Source organism: Furipterus horrens, unplaced genomic scaffold, assembly GCF_987537825.1.
Source record: "Furipterus horrens unplaced genomic scaffold, mFurHor1.1.pri manual_scaffold_3, whole genome shotgun sequence".
NCBI lineage: Eukaryota > Metazoa > Chordata > Mammalia > Chiroptera > Furipteridae > Furipterus > Furipterus horrens.
Genome location: NW_028327173.1, coordinates 25,160,567 through 25,188,366, shown reverse-complemented (window position 1 = coordinate 25,188,366; position 27,800 = coordinate 25,160,567). Strand labels below are relative to the sequence as shown.

The following is a 27,800-nucleotide window of genomic DNA, read 5'->3' as shown; positions in this document are numbered from 1 at the left end:
AAGTCTGTTCTCAAATCCAAGCAAAGTCACCTTAACCATAAATGTGTCAGGTCTGAGGAGATCATTCTGGCCTGGGCACATCTCACAGCTCTGGACAACCCCTCCTCCCACGTCTTGAAGAAACTGCTTTAAAAATGAAGGTGGGTATGACCAAGACCTGCTCCAAGTCTAACCTTCACCACCATGTTTCTTCTGTGCCCGGAGGTGACTAAACCACCCATATCCCAGACTCCTGAGCTGAACAGACCACCCAACAGACATTAATGGCACCTAGTGAGGGCTGAGCTCTGTTCTAGAAGGGCAGACAAAGACGGATCAAACCCAATCCTGGCTTCCAAAAGTTCTCACCAGGTAAGGCTGACACACTCCAGTCACACTCTACTGCCCTCCATTCCCTGCCCCCCAGGGACCCCCTACATGCTTGGTCTGTCCATGCTGCTCCCTGGGCTGAGAGCCCACCCCAAGGCTTTCCAGTAGCTACCCACCCCCCAGCCCTCCAGCATCCAGCTGGACCACCTACCTTTGTCTGAGTTCTCTTACTTCCATGATGAGGCCCAGCTGAGTAGGAGCCTCTGGGAAGGAGCACCTTGGCCTTGGATGCCCTTGCAGCCATGGCGTATGGAGAGAAAAGCTAGAGAATGCCAGGGAGCAGGCAGCTCGGCCCCTGGCTGGCCCCTGAGGACACACTGTTGACTCTCAGACTGGGTCAGGAATCAGCTCCAGAGCTGCAGGAGAATGATAACCTTTGATTGCTTGTATTGGTAAACAGCCACTCCTAAGCTTTGTTATTCTGGTACTCTCCAAAATGATGAGCAGTTCATCAATTCAACAAAGATTTATTGAGTGCCCATTATTTGTCAGGCACTGTTCCCGGGGGTGGAAACAAGACAAAAATTCCTGCCCTCAAAGAGCTTACATTCTCTTGGGGAGAGACAAGAAACACAGAAAAATAAAGAAGTAAAAATGTGATAGGTGCCATAGATGAAAATAAGTCAGAAAGAGCAGGAAATTCCTCACAGAGAAGGTGACATTTGAGTAAAGACCTGAGGGGAATGTTAGAGGGAGCCATAAGTGGAAAAAGAACATTCCAATAAAGGACAGAGCACACGCAAAGGTCCTGGGGCAGGAATGTGGCTAACACGTTGGGAGAATAGCAGGAGGGCAGTGTAATTAGAGGGAAGTGAGATGGGGAAGAATAGTGGAGACAGGGAGTGACAGGTAGGGAAGTTGATCATGTAGGGCCTTGAGGCCCCTGTGATGACCTTGGCTTCTACTCCAAGTGAGATGGGAACCGTTGGTGGTTTTGAGCAGACACATCATGGGATGTGACTTGAATGTCAACAGGACCACTATGGTTGCAGTATAGCAAAAAGCCGCTGGGGAGTGGGGCCAGGTGATGGTGCTCAGCCTGCTGCCATGTGGTGGAGGTAGAAGGAAGTAGTGGATTCTGGGTATATTCTGAAACTTGAATTATACTCACAAGGCATTGCCCCAGCTACCTGAGGAAGTAGGTCCTTTGTCCCCATTATACCGAAAAGAAAACAGAGTTCAGAACTATAACGTAGCTGGTAAGTGAGAGGTTCAACCCAGGCTTTTTCTAAGCCTGAAGCCCAAGTTCACACTTCACCGCATGCCTGCCTGCCAGGATTCCAACAAGGAGAACACCCAGCCACAGGCCCCACAAGAGGGGAACAAAGCCAGCACACTGACCAGCCGAGAACGTCATGCTGATTTGGAATTGTCCATAGAATGTCATCATAACATGCTTTTTCTTTACATTAGAGTTCAAATGATCCATATTGGTGTTAAGTGTTTTTATTTTTATTTATACAATTCCCAACTTTTAATCAATCTGTTTGCTTTAAATTCCATCCAAAATCATTCAGTGGATGGAGAAACCTATAAGGAGAAAGGAGGATAATTGAAGATATGAGCAAGAGCACCTTGTTTCTTACCGGAATCATCCGCCAGCACTCCTGTTCCAACACTGCTGCGCGCCAGGCCCTGGGCCGGGGAGCCTGGGGCAGACAGGGATGACTCTGACCCAGTCCCTGCAGAGTGGACTAGAAGAGACATTTACAACCAGCACGTGAGAAGAGCCATACTCAGAGTGAGGCTGCCTGGGAGTGACCCCAGTAACGAAGCAGGGAGGCCCAGCCAGGGAAGGCTGGGATCTGAGCATGGAGAGGAAGCAAAGAGCCCCAAGTTGAATCCCAGAAAAGGTCCAGCCATGGCAGAAGAGGCCGTCGACAGACAGACAGACAGGCGTGCTGGGGCGGAGGTGCTCTGACGTCGGAGCCAGCGGGTCTTCCAGCAGGGGGTGGGGCTGTTCTCTTCCAGCTCGGTAGGGAACTCCTAAAAAAGAAAGGAGAAAAAGTCAGGGGTACTGGCTCTGCATTACTTCTGGGGCAATTATTAATATGCAGTGCAGGGTGAAATGACCTTAATTTAAAGAGCCCCAGGAGTGTGTGTGCTTCTGTAGCTGAGTCCACTTGGGGGAGAGGCATGGGGAGCCCTTCTCTAGAGGCTGAAGTGAGGTTCTAAGGCTCATCTGTCACCTCCACAGCAGCCCAGGGCCAAGTCTCTTCAAGGAAGTTGCGAGAAGGAAAGAAAAAGAAAGGAGAGAAAAAAAGAGAGGGAGGAAGGATAGAAAAAAAGGAAAGAAAATGAGATAAGGAGAAAGAAAAAGGAGAGATAAATAAGTTCCAAAGGGCAGGCAGATCGTCCAGAAGCACCAAGCCCTGGTCTGGTCTGGGAACCTGGGAACAAAGCTTGCCTTCGGACATAGCAAAGGGACATGAGCACCGAGAGGCTCCAGCCACATGGGAAAGACTGAAGTGAAGACCTGGCACTGCTCACCTTGATGCAGCTGTGCCTGCATCCTGAAGGGATCGCAACATCCTCTCAGGTAGAGGTGCACACCCAGAAATGCACCAACATCTGGGCATAGCCACTAACTGGCACGTGGTCATGGACAGACTCACAGATGTGTATGACACACAGAGAGGCACAGAGGCTCTGGGAAGAACACGCAGGCCGCATAGTGGGGCTTTTGTGATGCCAACAGAAAGATGTAGGCCCACTTCCACAGATACAGAGATGTTAACACATGTACCAATATGGACACGCCTGTGCAGATATTGAGAGATGTGTACAATAGCACATCCGCAAAAACAAGCAGAAACGCACAGGCACACATACACAGATACTGGCAGATGTATACCTGCAAGTTCACTTATACACAGATGTGTGGGCACAGAGCACACATATGTAGGTATACACTGACATACTTGCCCACAGCAGACATACCTCAACACACAGATGTGCACAAGTACATGGATGCACCCATTCTTGTACTGGTATGTGATGCATACACTCACCTTTATAAGGATACATGTTCCCAGATGTATCCTCAGTCACATGCACACATGCAAAGGCACATTCAGCCAGGCATATGAACATGACTGGGCTCTGTTTGGACCTCAGGTCCCAGTTCTCAGCATCCCTGAGCGGGCTGTCCTCAAGCCAGGTCCTCTCCTGCCCCAGCTGCCAAGCTTTGGCTAGCTCCCTGGTGCTCAGGGCCTCCCACCACCCCTTTGTCTGCCCACTGGCCCTGGCCCAGGCCCCGGGCTCCAGGATGGCAATTGCCCCATTCTCCCAGGTGCCGACTCAGCCAAATTTTACACCCAGAAGTGGAGCCAGGCCAGCAGGGCTTGTTGCAGCCTGCTTGGGGCATCAGCAAGAGGGTGACGGGGAAGGAGCCAGGATCCTGTAGTGGCAGAGACAAGAGCAGCTCCAGCTGCCATGCAGGCCTGCCTGGCAAGGCTGCAGGCTTCCTCTCTACCCAAGTCACCCATCCTCAGCAGGCCTCGGACTCCTCAACTCTGAAATGGGACAATATACCTGCCCCACTGACACGTCAATTCAATATGCACATCAGCTCCCAGATGGCAAAGAGATGTTGCCTGACCTTCCCTTGCTTTATCTTTATAATAACTAACGCATAGCATTTATTTTCCCCTGTTTTAGACTTCGTAGTTGAGCTCCGGAAGCATAAGTCACTCACTCAAGGGAGCAGACAAGACTGGGACCCAGGTTCCCGCTCCATCTTTCAGGGTCAGTAAATATGCAGCACATAAGCTTCCAGGGTCCAATCACTTGCCCACAGCAGACATCACTAGTCGATCAGTCTCCTGGGTGGGGATCCAGACTTGGCCTCAGAATCCTTCCGCACATAGCACTCCAGGCAGACATTGCTAACTGGCCAGAGTTGGCATCCAGGCTGAAACCTACTGCCACCCTTTCACCGCATCTAATTCATCAAACTCAGAGGGTGGATGTGATGATGCCATGAAACCAGGGGCAGAAAGCACAAGGGACATGCCCATCAGAGGAATTTTAGTACAGTTTCCAAAGGCTGTTCACATCCAAGTCCTCTCAAGTCCCCACTACACCAGGGAGAGGATTAGAGACAAGACAGTCACTATCCTTGTTCCATTTCTCAGAGGAAGAGACTGAGGACTTGAGCAAGTGAGTCCAGAGCCACACAGCTAGGAGTCAGAGGTGGGACGGGGATTCAAGCATCGGCTCCCATTTCTGTGCCCTTTGAACGTCCCCAGACCCAGCCAGAAAGGCCAGGCCAGAGCATGCAGGCATGGAAGCCAGGGCCTGGAGGGGAACAGGAGGGCCCGGTCTCTTCCCAGCAGAAAGGAATTGACCCTACAACTAATTGGTTCAGAGTGCTTCTTTTGACCCTAATTAGCTATTTGTCATGTCTCCATTTGCATACCAGAAAAGATGTAAATTTGCATATTTGTAAATGAGGCCGGGCCTGGATGTGGGTTCTGGAAGAGCTTGGCAGTTGCTGGCAGGCAGGGAGGCAGCTGGCTCTTGCCACTGAAGCATGGGCCGCGGAACAAGGGGATTTGGAAGACAGCTCCTTGGCTCAGGGCTGGAGGGGCTCTCAGAGGGGGCCAGACAAGACTGGCCTGCCTTCCCCCACTCCCCTGGGGCTGAGGGGTGGGCATGGAGAATGGTGAGCCTAATGCTGCTATTTTAATTAGATGAAACAAGGGGGGTGGGTTATAAAGTAATTTCAGGACGTTCTGTGCTGGGAAGCCTTCTGTTCCCGTCCTTGGATAGAATCTGTAACACTTGCAAAGGAGGGGACGTCCCCCTCCACCTCACAAGAGAGGAAAAGGTTTGGGAGGGAATGAAGGTCAGGAAGAATTGCACCCTAACTCCTTCCCCTCTTCCCGCCACCCCCGAATCTCAGAGGCACATACACACTTGACATAGACCTACAGCTCACACATGCACACTCACATACACATATACTCACACACAAACCTCCACCCCCTCCCCAGGAGCATCCTCACTCACAGCACCCCCAGACCCACAGAGATGCACATGCGACTCTAACTGGAGAGGCGCATTCGCATATGCAGACATTCCCAGACTTCCCACCACATACACATTCACGCCCTTACACATACAGACACACACTCAAACACTTGAACATAGATGTAGGCATACAGACTCACTAAAGCTGTGTGTAAATATTTACATACACACACACACATAAGCCATACACGAGCACATCCTTGCTAAGGCCAGATTCCCAGGCAAATTCTGGAAATTCTGACCCCTCTGCCAGAGTTCCTGGTGCCTCTGTGGAAAAACGCAAAGGAAGCTAGGTAGCCATCCTTTCTAGAAAGGGAGCAGGTGTGTCCCCAAGGAATCGGACCTCAAGTAGGGACTGATTTCTTCTCTAGGAAAGCAATGACAAGGGAACACCCCAGTGCCTTCTGGGCTTTGGTCTAGGGCTTGGAGTAGGGTCTGGTGGGTTTTGGAAAACAGGAGAGCATGGGAGGCAGGGGCAGGGGAGTGGGGCCTGGCCCATGCATTGAGTGGGAAAACCTCATCGGGGCCTTGGAATTTCCATGTTGACCTCAGGGGCCAGGGTGGAATGGGTGGCACAAGCTGCTGCACTGTCAGGCATGTGGGCGCCAAGATGCCAAGCTCAAAGGGAGTCCAATACCCATGAGGCTTCCCAAGATGGGGGTCCAGGTGCTGACTCTGGGGCCTGGTCGCTTAGGGTCAGGGACCAAATGTCCTCAACCACTGTTCCCATTGCCAGCACCTCCTCTCCAATGCCTGCATCTCAAAAGGCAAGCTAAATAGCTCCGTATTTGTAAATTAAATATAGCTGCACTCCAGCTTTCCAAAGAGCTGGGAAGGAGAGAAGGAGAGAGAAAAAGAGAGGGAGGAAGAGAAGAAAAGCTGCCGCCCTCAGGAAAGTCTGGCTGCTACAGATTGCCTGAGTCATGAATATTCATCTGGTGAATAAGGAGAGCGGGAGTTTGCATAACAGCTCCACCCACCCAACTGAAAGAAATGTCACCGCCTTTGCCAATAAAGTGCCAAAGGAAGCCGGTGGAGGCTGCCAGCCAGACGGTGCCAAACTGCTGACTTCCACTCCCAGGCATGGAGAAAGCACATTGTTTCCGGCCCAGGGAGCCGCCACTTGGGGTTGAGGGAACGGAGCTGGCTTCTGGGAGGGAACCAGGAGGAAAAGTTTCACTCGCCACCCACGGGAAGCCTGGTGGGTAGGGCGCCTGGGCCACAGCCTCTCCGAAGAGAGCTCACACCTTACCAATCGAGGTCACCCACCCTGGCCAACCACCAAGGGCCTGGGTCCATGCTTGGGACACCCTTCATGAAACCTCAAGAGTGTCCTCATGAGTCCTGAGTGGTTACTAAAGACCAAGAGGCAAGGAGACAAACTAGGTGTCACTTTGGGGGCCTAGAAGTCCACAGTAACCTGGGCGCAATCTTGTAGAAGGGACTACCCCGGCGGCAGAGGACACCTGCCTTGCTGGCTCACACTCACTTCCAAGGCCCAGTCCTGATGTGTCTTATTCCAAGAAGTCTCCAATGACCTCCCCCAAGCCAGAGTCCATCTCTCTGTCCTCGGTACTTCAGTCCTGAAAGTTTGCCTCAATGCCAGCCCTTTCCCTGCTGTGGCTGCTTCCCACCCAGCTGTGAGTTCTGAGGTCAACGGCTGTGGTTGATCAATCAGTCCCCGTGTCCTGTCCATTTCCACCCCCATGCCTGTACCTGGTCCTGGGTCCTTTCTGCTGCCCTGAATCATTCTGGTCAAGTCCCCAGAAGGTGACTAATCCTGACCCGGCAGCTCAGCCGGGGCCCATTGGGATCAGGACAGGCTGGCCTCCCATCCTTAGGCCACACATCCCGTGAAGAAAGCTGAGAGGTTCCAGTTCCCCATGGCAACCCATGCTCATGGTGGCACCCATTCAGTGGTGTTACAAACCCGCCTGTCTGCCCGTCTGCCACAGCTGGCTCCTTCCAGTAATTACCTAAATGAATGGAAGAAGCGGAGCTGGAGAGAGGATGTTCTCTTAGTATAGAAAAGCAATTAGGGCTGTGGGCGTCTCCAGCTGCTGCTCCTGTTATGTAAAGTTTGGGATGTGTATTTGGGACTTAATGAGAATATTTATGTGTTCACATCTTACCTTCACAGGCTGTTCATTTCAAGCATCCCAAGTATTCTTGGGCCAAGTATGCAGCAATACAAGCCAGGCGACAGGCTCCAAGGGAACAGTACCACCTCTGTTTAGGCAAAGAGCCCCTCTGCCAGGGCTCGTGAGACCCCAGAAATCAATGATGGTACCCACGTGGAGCCTGGCTCCCCTCTGCAGTATCCCTGACGAGTTCACACTCTGCTTAAGGAAGCCTCCAGGGACTGGAATTCCTTTCCTGCCTCTGTTATGGTTAAAACACTTGTAATTGTTGCAAAGTTCCTTCTTGAACTGAGCCAAAATTTGTCTCTGCAACATCCCCACATCAGCGCAAACACTTCCTTGGGGACCACATGGCACGTGTCACTCCCTCTGCCCCAGGTCAATCACTAGTCCTGCAGGAGCTAAATTGGTATAAAATGTAAAAAGTTTCTGTGGCTGAATAAGTTTGAAAATTTTTTATGTTGAAGTTTCTCCGCTGCGGGACTTCTCAGAGCCTTTCCCGAGCACACGCGCACTGAGCTGCGGGTGCTGCAGTTCATGAACATATTTGCTCACAAAACCCTTTTCCATAGAACAACCTCAAGAAACTAGGACTCCAAGGAGCTGTTTTAGGAAACACTGGTTCAGTAAGTTAAAAGCAAATGTCCTTGGCCTGAGTTGCTTCAAGCATTTCTCCTGGATTGGACATAACGCCTGAGCCTCTACCCATCCTGGTCAATTTCTGTAGGTGAGTTCTGTCCACATGTCTGTGCTCCCCCACTACTGCAGACAAGCTCTGGCTGCTGGAGTGCAGAGGAGCCTTCACCTTCTATATCCAGACCCCATGCTCCCACTTATGCGATCAAAACACCATTGGAGACACAGCAGCTGAATCACACTGACTGTCTTTCCTGAAAGTCCTCTCAACAAGCCACGATGGAGCTTCGGTTCCTTATTCTGCTCTCCAGCCCTGCACTGGAACCCTCAGGCAGATACCCTCTATGCCAGGTGTTCCAGACAATGGGGTTCCTGCTCAGCCTTCCCTGGACGGCCAGATGGTGGCCCATACTGAGCCCCCAAATATCTGTCCATCAACTAGTAATTGACACCCAGTTGGGCTCTTTTCACAGCATCGCCCAAAGCATAAATTTGTTCTTAACATCTCGTCACCTCAGATTCACAGACAGAGCTCTCCAGCAATCCTGGGCTCCAGGCCCAGAAGTCTTCCGGGACCGGGGCCATTGTCCACACCTGCACTGGGAGGCCCTGGATTCGCGAGGCCTCCTCTCTTCTGTGCCTTTGATCCCTGCTTCCATGTCTTCCTTCTCATCATGCTGCAAGTATGTGTTCAAGCCCAGGCATGGAAAACATGTTCTCTCACTGGCCGAGTCCATTAAACTGCTATGGCTCCCTGGCCTGGATGTTGGGAGAAAAATGTTGGGGCTTCCTCTGGCCTTGGCAGAATGATTAGTGATGCCTGCCTGTGGTGGGGAGCAGGCAGGGTGGCTCAGTCTCTTTCCCTCAGATCTGCTCCCCCAAGCTATAATCCTCCTTTCTCCCATGGCAAACTGTCCCCAGCCCCACCCCCCACCGCCACACACACACACACAGTCTCCCTGCAAAACTGCCCTTTCTGAAGTCACCAAACAAACTCCTGTTTGTCAAGTCCTGTGCCCCCTCCTTGGTCTCAGTGCCTTTGCAGCATTAGCTATGGTTGACCTTTCTCTGGAAACTCGCCCCCGCCCCCATGGAATTTTGAGACAGGGGATTTCTATGCCTCTGGCCAGCCCTCATCTTCCTGACCACTCCTCCTGTTACTACTTGTATCTCATAAACGTGGCTAAGGTCCAGATCCCCGTTCGGCCCACTCCTGTGCCTGCTGAAGCACTCCTTCCCTCTGAGATCTCATCCACAGCTTGGTCCTTGGGAAAAGACATCCCTGGCCTCTGCCTCGGTGATCAGTCTCCTAAGTCACAGCCCTTGCTGCCCACCCGCCCAGCTGCCACAAGCCAGCGCTCCCCATTCCTCCAGAACCAGCTCCTGCTGGGGCTCCCACCATGCATAAGAATCAAATCCTTGGCTTTCATCTTGACTCCTTACCCACATCTATTAAATCACCATGTGCTGATTCCTCTTATTTAATATTTATCAGATTTCCAAAATGAAAAGAGTGTTATTATTTGTTCTGATTGAAAAACATATCCTCATTATTTTAAAGAAATCAAATCAATACTTACAAAAAAGAAAGTAAAAATCACCCCAAATCCTACCTCCCAGACAGAACCACTCCTAGCATTTTGGTGAACAGCCTTCCAGACATATCTCCATGCATATATACACATAGAAATCTATGTATATAATTTTGTAGACGAGGGATTGTATTATACATACTGTTCTCACTGACACCTACTTTTCCTTTCAACAATATGTCACAGGCATCTTTCTATGTCAATAAATAGAACTCTACAAAATTATTTTAATGCCTCCATAGTATTTCATTGTATTTATGTATCATACTTTAAGTGGGTCTTTATTGATCATTTAGAATGTTGTCAAGATTTTATTCTCCTAAACAATATTGTGATAAATAGCCATGTGCACATCTCCTTGCTCATTTTTGCAATTATCTCCTTAGTATAAAATCCTACAAATGCGATTGCTGCAATAAAAGTACGCTATTTCTAATTTTGTCAGTCTGCCCTTCAGAAAACTTACGACAATGTGCTTCCCATCAGCAGTGCTCCAGCACCTGTCTGCCCACACCCTCGCCAACCCTGGGTTTTAACGTTTGGCCAAATCGACAGAAGGCAAATGACACTCATTTTTATTGGCATTGCTTAGATTAGTGAGAGTAAATGAATATCTTTTCATGTGTTTGGGTCATTTGTAATGATTTTCTTTGTGAATAGCCTGTTCATGTCCTTTACCCGTTTTTCTAATGAGATAATTACATGTTTCTGAATGAGTTGTAAGAGGTCTTTGTACATTTGAGATCAGATTAAACATTTGTCTGTCATATATGTTTTCTCTCTTTTTTACTTTCATTTTAATGGTCTTTAAGATATTAGAATTTTAATTTTTATATATCTAAATGTATCAGTCTTTTATGGTTTCTAGATATCACATCATACATAAAATGACCGTCTCCACCTTAAGATGACCAAATTATCCATTCTTATTTATATCTCTACAGTCTTTGTGGCTTGGTCTTATTGGAATAAGGTAGAAAACCAGCTTGTGTTGTAATGCTGGCTCATTATCCCAACATCATTTATAAAATAGCCCGTATTTCCCCAGCTCAATAGAAACACCATTTTATCACATATTAAATTCCCTTAAATCCTTGGATCCATTTCTAGGACTCTATTCTGTACCAATGATCTGTCATTCTTACATAGAATTTTAATTAGTGTCCTTTTATAAAACCTTTTAATATTTGATAGAGTAAATATTCATCTTTTTTTTCCAAATTTTCCTGATTACTCTGATTTTTTATTCTCCCAGATTGGTTTTATAATAATTTTGTCAAATTAAAAAATAAAAAAAAGAATCCTGTTGGGGTCTTGATTGTATTGCTTAATTTTGTACATTCATTTAAGGAGAATTGACATCCTTATAGTATTCAATCTTTCCACTCAAGAACTAGGTATATGTCAGATTTATTCAAGTCTTTAACATCTCTCAGAAAAATGTTCCCGTTTTCTTCATGTAAATTTTATATATTTATTATAAATTTTATTTCCAGGTAACTTGTGTGCCATTTATTGTTTTACTCTTAACATTGTGGACGAAGCCTTTTATTTTACCTTCTAGATAGTCATTTTATAAATTTTAAAAACTATTTGTTTTTATTCATTGTTTTGTTACTGGTTATTTTATAAAACTATCTTTTAATTGTCTTGAGGACATTGGGTTTTCCAAATAAATAATCATCTTATCAGAAAACTATGATTATTTGCTTTCTTTGCCCAATATTTATACTTTTTATTTCATCTTCTTGTCTAATTACAATGTCTAGTACTTTAGGGAAAGCCTTTTTTTGAAACATTGATAACAACAGCTACCCTGGTCTAGTTTCTTACTCTAATAAGAATATATCTAGGATTTCACCAACCTAATGTCTATTGTCTATCCTTTCCATTCCTATGACCACTATTCTAATCTAGCCCATATTACTTTGTCACCTGTTTTATCACAAAAGTAAGGAGTTTGAGTACAAGCTTTGAAGTCAGATGATCTGTGTTCAAGTGCTGACTGCCACTTACTAACTATGTGATCTGGTCAAGTTACCCCGGATCTTTGAAACACAGTTTTAAAAAATAGAAAGAGGGGTTGTTGGAAGGATTAAGTGAGATAATATATACACTGTACACAGTATCAGTAAATGATCTTTTCTTTTTTAAGTTTCAGCCCCCAAATTCCCCTTCCAATCTCATCCATATCCCATTCTTAGGTTGATCTTCCCAAGATAGCACTGTTCCCGTCACTCTGTCACTCCCTCTCTGCTGTTCACAATCTTCAATTATTCCCCATTACCAACAGAATCAAGCCCAAATTCTTAAACTTGTGTCTGAGCCCTTCCATCATTCAACCACAAACTTCCTTTTAGCCTTATTTCCTGCAGCCACCTGCTGCCCCTGCCCATCACACACCCCCGCCTGCCCCCTACTGCAGCCAAGACATTCTCCTCACCAATGGCTGCCTAATACCGCACAGGTCTCCCTCCCCAGATTACTGTCACAGAGCCCTTCACCAGCCCTTTCATCAGCTTTTAGTTGCAAGGAATACGAAAATGAAATCCTAACTGGTTTAAAAACTGGATTTATTAGCTCCCTTGACTAAATAGTCCAAATGCAACAGGCTTCAGGCACAGTTTGAGCAGGGCTGGGACGCCATTTTCCTGTGGTTTTCCAGGCTCTTCCTATCTCCCTATGTTGACAATAGATTTGCATCGTGTCCTAGTCACCAAATGCCTGCCAGGAATTAGGACCACATGCTGCTTTATTCAAATACAGACAGAAAGATTGGATGTCGTTCCTCAGCCATCTAACAAAAGTCCTGAGCCTCTGTCTGATTGGGCCATCCTAAACTGAGCCCCATGACCAGGGGAATATGCGTACTGATTGGTTTACAATCAACCAATATGCCAAGGCAGGGGTGGGTGGATTATTCTGACTGGCGAAACCAATCAGGATTCATCTCCAGAGCCACATGCACTCACAGTTGGGGTTGGATGGGGAATTGACAACCTTGATTGCACTACAATCTCTTCTGCTTCACTTTTCTGGGCATTAGGCTTCCTTTAAGACCCAAGTCAAGCCCAGGCCTCTGATAATGTGTTCCCTCTTTTTCAGCCCCAGAGACCTTACTCTCTGCTCAACACATGGCGACCATGGCCATATGTAACTTATTTATATAATGATTCATTTGTTCTTCCCAATTAATAATCACAGAACTGATTAAAACACTTTAAACAATCTATTTCTTTTGACTGTCACAATTGTCTGAGACTCAGAGAGGTTAAGTGACTTGCTCTATGTCACACAGCCGGAGACAACATGATGACATTGCCCCAGAGGCCTCTACAAGTTCTCTCCCCACCCTCTCTCTTTCACACACACACACACACACACACACACACACACACTGACACACTCACACACATACCTTACTCCTTCACTCCCCAGCTCAGGCCTGACCTGATGATGCAGAAACCCCCAGGCACCACCTCCTTTTTCCTACTTCACCTCAGTTTCTAGAGCTCTGAGACTTCCTCCAAAAAGTACAAAGTTTTCTTGCCAGACAGCAGTTTCTAAGATTTGTGTGACAAGGCCGGGTAAAATTCAAATGACTCTGGGAGATTTAATCTGCTTGGGGCTGGGGTGGTAAATCAGCTCAGCCCAGGCTGCCACAGCCGCCCCAGAAAGCCACGAGCCGAGCTGATGAGAGGAGTCTATCTGGTGATCTGCAGGTGAACTGCGGCCTGGGGAGCTCCCCTCCACTGCACTCGGAATACATTTGGAGGGTCCTGTGGCCCACAGCCTCTCCCGGCCTACATGTTCCACCAGGAAGCATGCAGCCCTAATTCCTCCCACCCTGCCCCCACCTCCTCCCCCCATTGCCAGAGCAGTCTCCCAAGTCCATACTGGACTGTTTTAGTGGGAGGAGGCCAGCACTGGTCAAGCTTTCGCTGAAACTGCCGCCTCGATGCCAGGTCCTTGCACACCCACACACCCATTACCTCACTTCATCTTCACAGCAACTTAATGAGGGAGGCACGGCCATCCTCAGTTTACAGGTGGCTTAATTGAGGTTCAGAGTGATTAAATAACTTGTCCAGGGTTATTACACAGGTAGCAGGAGGCAGAGCCAAGATTCAAACCTACATTCGCAAGACTCCAAAATCCTCATGCTTTTGACTTCAGCCCTCCGTCGAGGCCAAGGGAAGTGGGAAGATGGCAGCTTTCACTGGAACCGCGTCATCTGATAAAAGAGAGGGGACAGTCCCTGGTTGAAGGGAAGTTGTTACTCTGAACAAAGGAAACAACAGTTTTCGCCTACGAGGGAAATGTCACAAGAGAAGGTGGTCACACTATGTGGTACCTCCTGTGTGTGCATACGTACGTGCTGGGTGCCAGGTGCTCAGCACCATCACGCTAACCTTAACAGTGTAAGCGGTGGTATGCCAGTAAGTACTCACCAGCCAGCACTCTGGAGGAAAAAGCGAGCCCTATGTCTGTGGTGTGAATAACTCCTACCACAGGCAGCTGCTAGCTAGCACTGGGATGTCACTGAACACAGAGTTGAGAAGAGATGTCCTCAATTAGTTCTACAGGAGCGCAGCATAGAACATAGAGTCAATAGTGCAGTGATAACTATTTATGGTGCCAGGTGGGTACTAGACTTAACAGGGGAATCACTTTGTAAGTTATATAAACGTCTAACCACTAGGCTGTATACCTAAAACTAATATTAATAGTGAACATCAAAGCAAAAAGCAAGAAGGCACCAACTCCGGCACACCACTGCCTGTATGAGAGGTTTTATTAAACCCACTTATAAATGAGACCATACAGAAAGGCACTCGGGCTAAAATTCACTTCTTTACAATATTCTAAAGTTCACATTCTCTCCACAGCTCCACACTCCCTGAACCAGAGGCGAAGTGGGGAGCCATGCTCACTGGTTTCTGATCCCTGAAGGACAGTAGACTCCTGAGAGGTCCTAAAGAGCAGAAGAAAACCGGTGGGTAGGAATTCAGCAGATCGGGATTCAGCTTAGGGAAACTTTCTGAATGCCCTCTAGAACGACAGCTCCAGGAGGGCAGGGTCCAGCTCTGCCTGGCACATGGTAGGGACCCAATAAATAATGAGTGAATAAATAAATGAAAGAAAAAAGGATTACGTACATGTTCCGTGGATGCCTCAGACTCACCAAATCCATACTGAATTCATCAGCTTTCTCAAAAACACCTATCCCTCCTCCTGTGTTTCTTGTCTCAGTGAATATCACCAAGCCAGGAACCTGGGTGTCCCTGACTCTCCCTGCCACTCACCTCCCACATTTAATTGATCACCAAGTCCTATCTATTCCACTTCCTGGTTCCTCTGGAACCGATGCGCCTCAAAATACCCACTCTGCTCCCTGCCTCAGATGGTCACCATCTCTCACTGTGCTGACAGCGTAGCTTCCTAATGTCTTTCCACACTCGTCCCTGGACCAGACCCACCCTTAGCTCCTGTCAAATTTATCATCGAGGAAGCTGCCAACGTGATCTTTCAAAACTGCCCCTCTGAGTGTGTCCCATCCCTTCAATGGCTTCCCACAACCCAGAGGATGGAATCAAAGCCCCTTGGGCCTCCCACGTCTGGTGGCATCTCCCTCGCCCGTTTGATCACTTAGCTCTTCCTCTACCCACGTTGTTATTTATTCTTCAACACCACCAAACAAACGTCCTGTCTCCATTCATGCCTTTGCTCATGCTATCTCCTCTGCCTGAAATGCCTTTTCTTCTCTCCCCCATCTCCCTCCTCTACATACTTTATCCTTTAAGCCATAAAGTAAGATGGTTCAATAGATTAGTCCTTTTAGCTCTAACATTTCATTATTCTAATGCGAAGAAGACCTTCTGCACTCTATCATCACCTTCTCTCTTCATGGGACGCTGTAAGGATCATTAGTTCAAGTCCATCATTTTAGGGACAGAAAATCTAAGGCCCAGAGAGGGAAAGGGACTTGCCCAAGATCACACAGCAAGTCAGTGGCAGAGCCAGGACAAGACCCAGATACCTGCCTTCCAGCTCAGGGCTCTTTCTTTGCAACACACATGCCCACCTGACCACCCCCCTTCCATGTCAACACTTATATTCTCCCCACAACCATCACTGCCCCACCCTGACTTACCTCCTCACATGCAAGCCTAGCTCTTGCCCTTCCTGCCTTTGCTTCCGCTGCAGCAAGGCCATCCCCTCACATTCATTCAACTTCCAGAGCCCTCCACCTCCAGAAAGCCCATCCTGGTTGTAAAACCAAACCCATCCACACCCCACATCCTCCCTCAAATCACCCATATTTATCAGAACCCAGCAGCTGGGGCTTAGTTCACTCACAGTGGTCAGTGTCTTGTTTTACGTCACCAGGTAGAATGTCCTCTCCTCAGAGCTGGCTGATGTCTCTGCATCTTCTTTCTTCTCAGCTGCCTCCGCCTCCTTTCACATCCCCAGCTCCATACACAACTGCTCAGGGTAATAAAGTATAGAGCAAAGAGGGTGATGTCTGAGATCAGATAGATGGAGGTTCAAATCCCAGCTCTCTACAGCCCTGACTGGTTGAGCTTAATCCATCTGAGCCTCAACTTTTCCTATCTAAAAATGGGTCATATCCCCCAGGGTGGTTATGATGATGAATGAGCTCACCCATATCACAGGCCCAGCACTTAGTAGGCTCCTGATAAATATATATAGTTCCCTTCCCAAGTGAATCCCCAAGACACTTGGAGAAGACAGCTCCTGTGGGCTGGGAGGTGACAGAGTCACAAACACTTCTTACTCCCATCCTCAACAGGCTATGAGCAGCCTGTGTACAGAAACAGGGGGTGTAGCCAACCCCCACCCCCACCCCCAACAATCTGCTTTAATCTTCCTATCACAAATGCCCTGTTTATTTTCAGTATCATCCATTTTACTTTTCCGTTCATGAAAAATTTTTTTTTTACAAAAACAGATTTAAGAGGAAAGGAAGTATTTAATGGGTAAAACTGTCTGCAGCCTTGCTTCTTTCTCAGGAAAAAGTGGCTGTGATTCCGGCATGAGAGGGAAGCTCAACAGCTTCACTTCACCGCAGCTGCCAGAAGTGCATTTCAGAGGGAACAGAACCTCCCAATTAAACAGTACACCTTTGAGCCAGACATTCACTTCCCGTGCCGAATTCAGCTTGGCAGGTGGCACCCCAGCTCATGTGGGGATCCAGCCCTGCTGTGAGCAACCACAAGGCTCTCTGTGCCTCCCCGCCTCCCACACAGGAGGAGCAGCCCTGCCAGCCTCTGGCAAACCACTGACCACCAGAATAAGGGCTCCCAGACAGGAAGAAGACAGATGGGAAGGTGGGGTTAAGGGGTGGGGGCTACACCTGGCCAGTGGCCAAGGGGACCAGGACCTCTCCCAGCTTCAGAACATTCAGGGATCAGAACTTCCATCTCCCCCAAATGAGGGCAGCGTGACATAGAGGGCTGCTCTGGATGAAATCTAAGGGTCAAACTCCAGAAGGGCTCTGCTCCTCCAAGAACCCTGCCTGCACCCCTGCCAAAAAAAAAGAAAAGAAAAAAAAAAAAAAAAAAACACACAGAGAAAGATCTGAAAAAAAATAAAAGTGCCCATGACCTTCAAATACAAAAAATAGTGACTGCCCAGGCCAAGTCAGGATGGTGGTCTTCCTCCCTTGTCCCAAACCTCATACCTCTATTAATATATCCTGCTGACTCATACTGAATTTAATGGCCCATGACTACTAAATCTCTTTCTCTTGAGCTGCTGCTCCTCTCTACAAGTTTTTCTGTAGCCGAAATGGGTCCCAGCATTTATCCCTGTGACATTTCATCACTTTCTCACTCCAGCTCATTGAGATCCTTCTGGGTCTTCATTCTACTCTCTGACTTTTTCTCTGTCCTTTCTCTTTGTGCTACCATCTCCTACTGTCATAGACCTGCCCCCCTCATGTCTTCTTCTGGATCCTTGGGTATATATTGGTCAGAACAGGGTAGAAGGCAGAGCCCCACAGCAGCTGCTAAAGACCTTCACAGACTGACCTGGTTCCACTTATATGAATACTCTATGGCTATTGTTCAGCCAGATGGGAGTCCCCTCTGTGCCCAAACAGCCACTATCATGACTTCAAGAGTCATGAAAGACCCTGGCCTGTGTCTTAGGAGGCAGCGTGATATTGCAGAAAGGATCAAATGGATCCAGGCTTGAATCCCAGCTCCACTGGTCTTGTGCCCGTCATTTAACTTCCTGGAGGTTCAGTTGCCCATCTGCAAAATGAAGACTGTCACGTCCAGTGCTTGTGAAGATTAAGACAATGTATTAAAGTATCTGGCACACAGCAGGTGCTCAATAAATACATTCTGCTCCACTCCACTCAAGCTCATTTTCTTCATCCACCAGCCATTAAGCTGTCCGGGACTGAGAAGATTTGCCTGGCCCTGGCGAACCTATGTTGGCTCCAGGGATCACTGCCTTCTTCTCTGTCACAGATGTCACACGACTTTGACATCAGCCACAACCCTGGGTCTTTATTATGTGAATTCCTGTCAAGGAAGGCTTCCCTTCCTGGACCAGTGAAGATTTTTTAAATAAAATAATAAAAATAGTAATAACAGTTTAGTCCTTCCAATCCCACTATAAAATAAAAAGTAGCCCCATTTTGCCTACGAAGAAACTGGGATTCAGAAAGGTTAAGTGGACTTTCCAGGATCACACAGCTGAAAAGGTGAAAGCTAAGCAGAGCTCTGTCTGACCCTAAACACCAAACTCTCAACAGTAAGCATTATTTCATAAATATTGGCCTAAAGGGGGGCCTTTGTCTCTGGCCCTACTGCACTTGCTTTATGGACATCGGCCCGAAGTCCACTTGGTTGAGTGCCTTTTGGATCCTGATACTGTCATCCACAGGCATTGGCATTCCTCATCCCCATCTCCCAGCAGCTCTGTGCCCATCACCTTCACATAAAAAGGACTGGACTGAGGCACAGACCCCATTGCTCCCTGAAGACTGGGATCAGTGGCTTGACCTCTACATGCACATCCTGCACTTCTTGACACCTGGGCCCTTGACTCCGAAGCACAAGGCCAGCCTGGACCCTCTTCCCCAGCCCTTCATCAGGACCCAGTCACCTGCTGCAGAGCCCTGATGCCTCTGAACTGCCCGCTGCCTCCTAGACCCCTAATTACCAGGATCCCCACCTGCCCAAGGGACGCCCCAAAGCCCCTTTTCCCAATCATGTGTCCAGACTATTTAGATTCTGAGTCCAGCCACCCAGCATGGCTGTCCACCACAGACCACCAGTCCTCACCCTTCCTTAAGCCTGGGGTCCAGGTCTGCCCACGAGGAAAGGAGGGAGTGAACCCAGGAAGCTGCCAGGGCTGGGGCTCAGGCCTGTGGCCACCAAGGGGGCAGCCAGTCAAGGAAATGATTCCTAGCGAATCTGAAGGAGGCCATCCATGGATCTGTTTGCAAACCCTTCACAGTGTCCAGGCAGGGTGCCCAGAGCCTGAAGCCCCCATCAGAACTGCCCCCTGGGCCTCAGAGGACAGAGTTTTGGTGCAAGCTCACTCTCTTCCCAAACACAATCACCCCATGATCGAAACACAGCCCTTGACAGTCACACCATCACGAGCACTCACTTTACAAGACTATTCATTAAAGAATAAAATAAAAGATTCACACAAGTCCACTTCTACCCTCACTCCACAGACAGAAAGCCATCCACTCATTTAATAAATATTGATTAAGCACTGCCTCTTCCAGCCAATATGATTTCTCCTTATACTGTCTAAACCTACGGCCTTTGCTCCGTCTTCTCCATCTCCCTTCCTGGCACCCTAAAATCTGCTCGTCCATCCTCAGAACGCCATCAAAGATAAGCAACATTCTCTTTCTTTACAAGTAACTTCCCCTTTCACCTTGCTTTCCATGTATTTTCTGCACTTTGGTGATATCAACTCCTACCGGTCTGCAAACGGTGTTTTATGATTAACCACATTTTTAGGGGGACTAAATAGTGGCACCTAAGGGAACTCTTGAAGAAGGTGACACAGTTTTTCATTCATTCATTCATTCACTCAATAAATATTCATTGAACATTCCCAATGCCACTGTGTGCCAGAGATTGTCCTAATAGTGGGGATACGGACGTGAACAACACAGCTGCAATTCCTGCCCTCACAGAGTTCACACTCTGGCAGGGAAAAGGGAAACCATGAACAAAATAAATACAGTAGTCCCCCCTTATATGAGGTTTTGCTTTCCACAGGTTCAGTTATCCGTGCTCAACCGTGGTCCAAAAATATTAAATGGAAAATTCCAGAAATAAATAACTTACAGGTTTCAAACTGCATGCTGTTTTGAAACAGCCCTGTGTCCGGCACATCCATGCTGCGCACACCCTCTGCCAGCAGCTGCAGTTATCAGATCGACTGTCATGGTATCGCAGTGCTTCTGTTCAAGTGACCCATATTTTACTTAATAATCGCCCCAAAGCGGAAGAGTAGCGATGCTGGCCATTCAGAGAGGCCAAAGAAAGGCCATAATGCATATATATATGGTCAAGAAAACATAGTATATATCGGTTTCAGTACTATCCGGGGCTTTCGGCATCCACTGGGGTCTTGGAATGCATCCCCCATGGAAAAGGGGGTCTACTCTAAGTAAATGTATAGTATGTTCAGTGGTGATCAATGTTATGGAAAAGATTAAAGCAGAGAAGGAGTAAGAAGGGGAAAGGAGTGCGATTTTAAGGAAGGATGGCCTCTTGCCCTCACCTCGAATTTTTTCACTAAGTAAAACACACCCACAGACTATTTCCCAAACATACCGTCACACTCACACTAGACTCAACACAAGCATAGGCACATGGGCATCCTCTGCTATGAGAAGTACACTCACACACCCACACATGCACACACAAACACCTACAACACACATAAGCATGAACATGCACGTAGGCATACTCAGCACAAACACACACAGACACACACACACCCAAGCCCAGCTCACTCAGATGTAAGAGACACGCACCCTCCTGATCACACAAAGAGACTAGAGTCAGAATTGGCAGGACCCTCAGTAGCCAGAAGGAACTAAACCAGAGAGAGACACAAGTTCCCTCAAGGCCAGCAGCAGGCCAACGACACAGTGGGCGTGACTCCAGGCCCACCCTGTCCATAGACCATCAACCTCAGCACCCAGCAAAGGCACCCACACTTGTGAACACCCACAGATAAGCACACAGTCTTGTGCACAGGAACACACATGCAGACACCCACCTTCACACATTCACTCCTTCCCCTCTTCCAGGCAACAAGATGGGGTGGGGTTTGGAGAGATTCTTAAAATTTCAGCACTGTTTGCCCACATCGCCCTCTCCCACCCACCCCACAGGTCCCAGCTATTCCAGCCACCTCCACATTTTTCTCCCACCCTAACTTGTGGCCAAGAATTCCTCAGATGGCATGTGTGTGCATATAAAAGGGTCATATGTGAATGTGTACTCATGTGTTTTGCAGACGGGATGGACACGTTTGTGTGCAAGTATTCACGCATGGGGACTTTGCAATGTGTGTATGCAGGTGTGAGTCTGTGCATGTGTGTGTGCATGCTCCCAGGAAGACAGAGAAATTTATAATATAAATCTGGCTTCTCCAGGGGATGGATGCAAAGCAAAGTTTTGGTTTAAATCACAGCACCACGGGCAGGAGGGGCTCCCTGGCCTTCCGTGATTATCTGAGGAGTGTAGCACAACGCGCTGGCAGGCAGGAGGCAGCCAGCAACCCGTCAGCCGGGAGTCATTTGTTGTCTCAGGGCCCCTGGGACCTGTGATGGCTGCTCCAGGAGCCGGAGACCTGGGAGTGCAGCAGCGACAATCACATGCCCATCGCAGGTGCTGGGGGATGGGGGGAGGAGCAGGGCATTCTGCTCAGGCTTCCTTGGGCTATAGAAAAGCAGAGGAACCCACAGGCCAGAAAGAAGCCCAGGTACTTCTTGGCCTGGATGCAGACAGAGGGTCCAGGCAAGGCGTAGTCCTGGCCCCAAGATAGACCCTGTTCTGCTAACCCTTTCACTGGCCAGGAAAACATCCTCGGGACTCCAGGACACCCTGAGTTCGCCCGACTCTTTTCTCCCCTGGGAACCCCTGCCCTCCTCTCCATGTCCCTTCCTTTATTTTGTTTCTGTATGTTTGCTCTTTGTTTCTCCCTGGGATTCTTTTATGTCTTTGTGTCTCACTGTCTGGCCTTCTCTCTCCATCGGTCTGTCTTGCACTCTTCAGGTCCCTTTACTCACCCTAACCTCCAGACTCCCCATTGCTGACCCCTGCCACCTGTGGCCTTGCTTGCAACACATCACACACCTCCCAGATGTGCTATCACCTTTGACCCTCTCATCATTTTGAGGAGAAGGGGGCCTGGGATAGTAGGGAATAGAAACCCCATCTTACAGATGAGGAAACTGAGTCCCCAGGAGGCTTGCCCAAGGCCACACAGCTGGCATGGAATTAAAAATTCAGGTGTGTTTCCAATGAATGACCAGCCTCCCACAACTCCAAATCACCTATAAGTAGGGGCAGTTCTCCGCAGCACCCCACATCCCAAAGGAAAGAGAATGTAAGAACCCAGTGCCATAAAACAGCTTGTCCCAGCCCAACCACTAAAACTGCCTTAGTTCAATTCACTGAAGGTCCCAGAAAACCTGAGGACTGAGACAAGAGGCCTGAGGACTCTCTGTTTGTCCTCCCAGGGACGCCCCATCCCAACCCCACCCCCTCCCAAGCCTGAAGCGTCCATACAGTTCACATCTCCCAGGCGCATTGGGATAAGTGGGCTTTCTGCTTCCTGAGTAGGTGCCTCTTGAGGTCTCATTCTTCCCATCTGCACAACGGGGACAAGGAGGTTACAATGCTCACACTGGTGAGCTAGACTCCTGCTCCAACAGACACAGCAGCTCCTCTCCCTCCCTAGGACCCCGATCCCTAAAAGACCTCTGACTTCAGCCACCAAGAGCCCTCGGACACCTCTGGAGATCTCTGGTTCCGTGGGCCCAAACCAGCTTTGCCCACACGGGCAGCTGGGTAGCAAACGGAAAGCCCCAGCCCCAGAGACAGAGCCCCGTCTGCAGCAAAAGGTCCAACAGCCTCCGAAAGCCCCCACGCACTCCTCCAGCCCCCACCCGAGAGGCATCGGCACAACGACCCGCCAGGGCCTGCCCATTTTCCTTTCTTTTCATTGCCGGCTCCGCACAGTTATAGAGCCAGGTCTCCACAGAGTAATTTACTGGCAGAATCTCTCCCAGAATCCAGCTTGAAACCAAGCTGTAAAAACAGCTTCGAGTGTAAATAATTCATGCAGACAATATGACTTTTTTATGTAAATTCGGTGCATTAACCCTCTATTATAATGATGGACGACAGATAGGGGCGACGTTGCCTTGGTAAGAGCTAATGGATGGCCGCCATAAATTCACTGCACATTTTATTGTGTTGCTGGAAATTGTGCCTTCAGGCAATGCTGTTTACTTTTATGTAAAACTCTAGGTTCCCTAAATATTACAAATATTTTACATCCAGCTCCTCAGCATTTGGGCTCGGCCCACAAATCAAGCTTTCTCCATGTGAGTTGTAATTAAAGGTTTGTTGTGTTTTTTTTTTTCCTGGGACAATTATCTCCTACTATAAAGAGAAATATTTTTCCCCTTTAGATGTTCCGTCATTGAGTTATTAACAAATCCTTTGAAGAAAGAGGTTGTAAGCAACTCGTTGTGGTACTTGGCACAAGTGGGTCGGCAGGAGAAGGGGCGCTGTGGGTACAAGAGCTTGGTGGCTGGCTTTTATGTCTGGCCGCCACTCTGGTTTATTTACACATATGATATTCTGGGCCTTCCTACCCCCCTCTTCCTTTCTATAATTCATGACCACTTTAGCACAGTAATTCCTGCAGCCACCTTTGTAAGAGATTGGCCCCTTGCAAGCCCCCTTCCCACACTCCACTGGGGATGTGAACGGCTGGGCCCTATGCCCAAGAGAGAGGGTCAGAAGTGGAGTCTTCACAGCTGACTGCCCGTACACAAGCCGATTCATCCCTCCCTGCCCCACAACGCTCACATGGCGCAGAGCACCTTGCACAGGTCAGGGTCTTCTGCATTGATCTCCTTCACCCCAAAGTGCTGGAAGTGCCCTTTGGTCCAGTCCCTGCCCAAGTAGAGGTCATGAGGATGCCACTGAGTCTTGCCCACGGTCTGGGGAGAGGAAGGCAGAGAACCTCAGAAGCTTCTTAATGAAGGGAGGCAACAGCTGGAGCAGCAACCCTCTTTAAAAATAATCCTCACACTTGTTTATTGTTGTCATTAATATTAATGGCCATGCTGTTAATATTCATATAGTGGCATTAATATCATCCAGGAGCACCTGGGATCTCTAAGTACCCCTAACAGCATGTGGATTCTGCCCCCAGGGCCCCCACCTCTCTGCAGGTCCCTCCCCATGGGCATCCTGCCCATCCTACACAGATTTCAAGCCACCCTACTCTCTGATTGGCAGCTGCCTTTGGAAACCCAGGGCCACATGGAATTAGGAGTCACCCCTAAGTCCCAGAACCTTTGCTGGGAGGATAAGACTACTGGCCAGAGATCCTGGACATTTCCTCCCTCTCCGAGGGGCACAGGAAGGTGTCTGACAAAGGTGACTTAAGAAAGAAAGATAGTTCATTTCCCCCAACAGATCAATTTCCTGCTGAGTTGCAAAGAGACATGGTTAAGAACCAAGATGAGATATCATTTTTCACCAATTAGATTGGCAAAGATAATTATAATAATAATGGCAACAGCAGTCACCAGCCCTGTGCACTACTCTTGCTGAATCTTCATGACAATCCCCTATATACCTCTTATGGGACTGTAAATTTGTAAAACCTTTGTGGAAAGCAATTTACAATATGTGACTAAATGCAAACTCTGCTTACTCCCTGACCCAACAATTTCATTTTTAGGAATTTTCTGTATGTTCATAATTGAAATGCTTCTCCCTCTAAGTGAAATCTTCTTTTAGTTCCCCTTTATGCCCACCCATTCTTTCCCCCTTCTTCCCCTGCCTTTTGTATACTCTTCTGTCAACCTGAATGTCACCTCCTCAGGGAAGCCCTCCCTGCCTCCCAAGTCTAAGTTACCTTCCCTTTTCTTACTCTCTCACAGACTATACATTTCTTTCATACTATAGGTACTTTTCCTTTGTACTCCATGTCACCTGTTAATTGGATAGTTATCTGTATAAATGCTTAAGCCATAAACCCATTGCAAAAAGTTGCTGTGAGCCCTGCTGACAGGGGCTGGATGTCCTGTCTTCCCACTCCATCACAAACTCGATAAAAGCAGGGACCGGCCATGTTGTTTTATTCGTCATTTCTATCCCCAGTCTGGCACAGGGCTGGTATGTAGAATACACTCCATAAATATTTGTAGCATGAATGAATGAATGAATGAATGAAATGCACAAAGATATATGTACATTGACGTTGACTGTAGAATTGTTTTATAAGAGCAAAACAATTGGGAATACATATTGCCATCGGCTGGGGACTGGGTAAGTAAAGTGAGGGTTAGCCATACATGTAATGCAGGCATTAAAACTACGAGGTGGATCTATATGTATTGACATGAAGGGTGTCCATGACATATTGCTGAGTGGGGGAAAAACAGGTGACAGAACAGCATGTGCCGTCTGATCTTGCTCAGGGTAGGATTGCATACGTGGAGTCGATTTGTGTATATTTATGCATGGATAGAGTCTGGAAGGACGCTCGCCAAAATGTTATGTGGTTATCTCTGGATGGTGAAATCTGAGGTGGTTTTTTCATTTCTCTTTGAACTTTTCAATATTGTCTGAATTTTTTGCAATGAGCATCCGTATCTTTTTTATGAAATAAAAAGCTGCTTTCAAAAGAAAAAAAAAAGTATGGGTATATTGAGAAAGGATGGGGAGGCCAGACGACCGGGATGGAAGTTGAGTCCTGGGAGCTTCAGGGCCATCTCCCCTCTGCATGGGCTGGGCAAACCGCCACCCCCCCCCCCCCAGCACACTACTGGGGAGTGAGATTGGGGGCTGGACCCGCTGTCCCATCCTTTCTCCAGGCACCTCATGCCTGTCCAGAGTGCAGCTTCTAAACAGGGATTTCCGCATTTGATTCTTCTGACATGTTTTACCGCCTCCAAGCTGTTTTGCAAAATTCATAGCAGTTTTCGCAGGCTCCAGCCTTCCTGGGACCAATTCCATTTTGAACAATAGCAGAGTGTCTGCTTGCAGGCGAGGTCAGCCCACCCCAGAGCAGCCTCCCAGCCTCTGTGAGCTGGGACTGTGGGGCTGAGTGTCGAGGCCACAGCATGAAAATACATGAGCTCGTCCTTGTCCTCGTCCTCACCCTCCTGACAATGAGAGGGAAGGAGGGAGGCTGTCACACACACACACACACACACACACACACACACACACACACACACACACACACACACACACCACTCCTGGCCCTCCCACGCCCTAAGGGGCCTCTCCTCCCCCAAGGCAGTGAGTGAAACAAAGTCCTTCCCAACATCCTCCCTTTCTTCCTGGAACACATCCTGTGGGTCTCCTTACCCAAGCACCACTTATAAAGTCTCAGAAGTTCATTGACTTGGCCAAGCCAAGGTCACAGAGCAAGATATGGCAGAGCACAGGGTCAAAACCAGGGTCCCTGTTGCCTGCTCTGTGCATCTCTTAACTTAAAAAGGCTTGGTACCCCTTCTTTAACATACATCTGAGAGGCAGGGCGGAGAGTCATTACCCCAAACGAAGCCACAAGAGACCCCATTGCTGGCCTCTCTGTCCTTAGCCCTGCCCTCCCTCGGTCAGAATCCACTATTGAGTACCCAGGGTGATTTCTATGCAACACAAAACTCACCAGCCATTCCTCTGCTTAAAGGCCTTCTATGGCTCCACATCACCTACAGGGGAATCTATGCTCCTTAGCCTGACACTCAAGGTCTTTTGTGATACAGTCTCTGTCCTGCCTCCCTCTCTAGTCCTTCCTCCCTGCAGATGGTAGAGTGATGTTTCGGCTCTGACCCTGACGCTCTCCTTCTTAAAGGCCTTCACTGGCTCCCCACTGCCCTCCATATGCACAGATGATCTCCTCCAGCTCCCCCTTTCCAGCAACTCGCTCCTGGTCTCCAGCCACCACTTAAGATGGGTCAGGCTGTGTCACGGCTCCATGTCTGCGCTCCTTGCCGGCTCACTCTCCTCAGCATCTTCCTCTGGTGAACTGTCCTACTCATCCTCCAAGATTCCGCTCAGCCACCACCGCCTTAGAGAAACTATCCCTAACTCCTCTCCATCCCTGTCAACTACTCAGAGTTGAACGACGGTCCCCAAAATGCCCTGTGCTTTCATCCTATTGACCTTGCTGGTCACTGCCTGTTTGTGGGTTCATCATTCCCCCTGTAGCCTGAGCTCCTCAACTGCAGGGCATCCAGTGCCCAGTGAATATTCATTATTGTTGTTACAGGAAAGGTAGGCTTCATCAGTCCATTTTACAGGTGGGTAAACTGAGGGGCAAAGAGGTAGAGAGATTGTCACAAGGTCGCAGAGCTAGCAAAGGGTGGAGGCAAGGTTTAAACCCTGATGTCACTGATGTCACTGTTTCCAGTGGGCTGTTCCTTCCACTGCATTACAGGTTCATTTCAGATCCACTTCAGTAAGCACTTCATACAACATGCACACACACACACTTCAACATCTACAGAAATGAACATGAGTATATCCAAACACATACAGAAACACACATCGTCCCACTGACACACAGACATACATACACAAATAGCAGACCCCGCAGGGTGTCTAATGACTCATACATAAACACTTATACATGAGTGTCCACTGATGTACACATATAAACATCAACTTAAATATTTGTGCACATGTGTACATGCAGGCATAACCCACACAGATGTGCACAACACACACACACACACATACCCTGGCGCACA

The 27,800-nt window shown here is 48.3% G+C and overlaps 1 long non-coding RNA gene across 3 annotated transcripts in view; it reads right to left on the bottom strand.

The window, feature by feature from the left end:
- Positions 1-2,326: 2,326 nt before the first annotated feature.
- LOC150014639 (uncharacterized) overlaps positions 2,327-27,800 on the bottom strand; it is a 63,847-nt gene continuing 38,373 nt past the window's right edge. For all 3 annotated transcript variants that reach the window (XR_016509674.1, XR_016509676.1, XR_016509675.1), the window contains 3 exons: positions 16,133-16,258; positions 13,910-14,006; positions 2,327-2,355 (listed from right to left, as the gene is read on the bottom strand). This is a non-coding gene — a long non-coding RNA (uncharacterized LOC150014639). The remainder of the gene's footprint in view (positions 2,356-13,909; positions 14,007-16,132; positions 16,259-27,800) is intronic.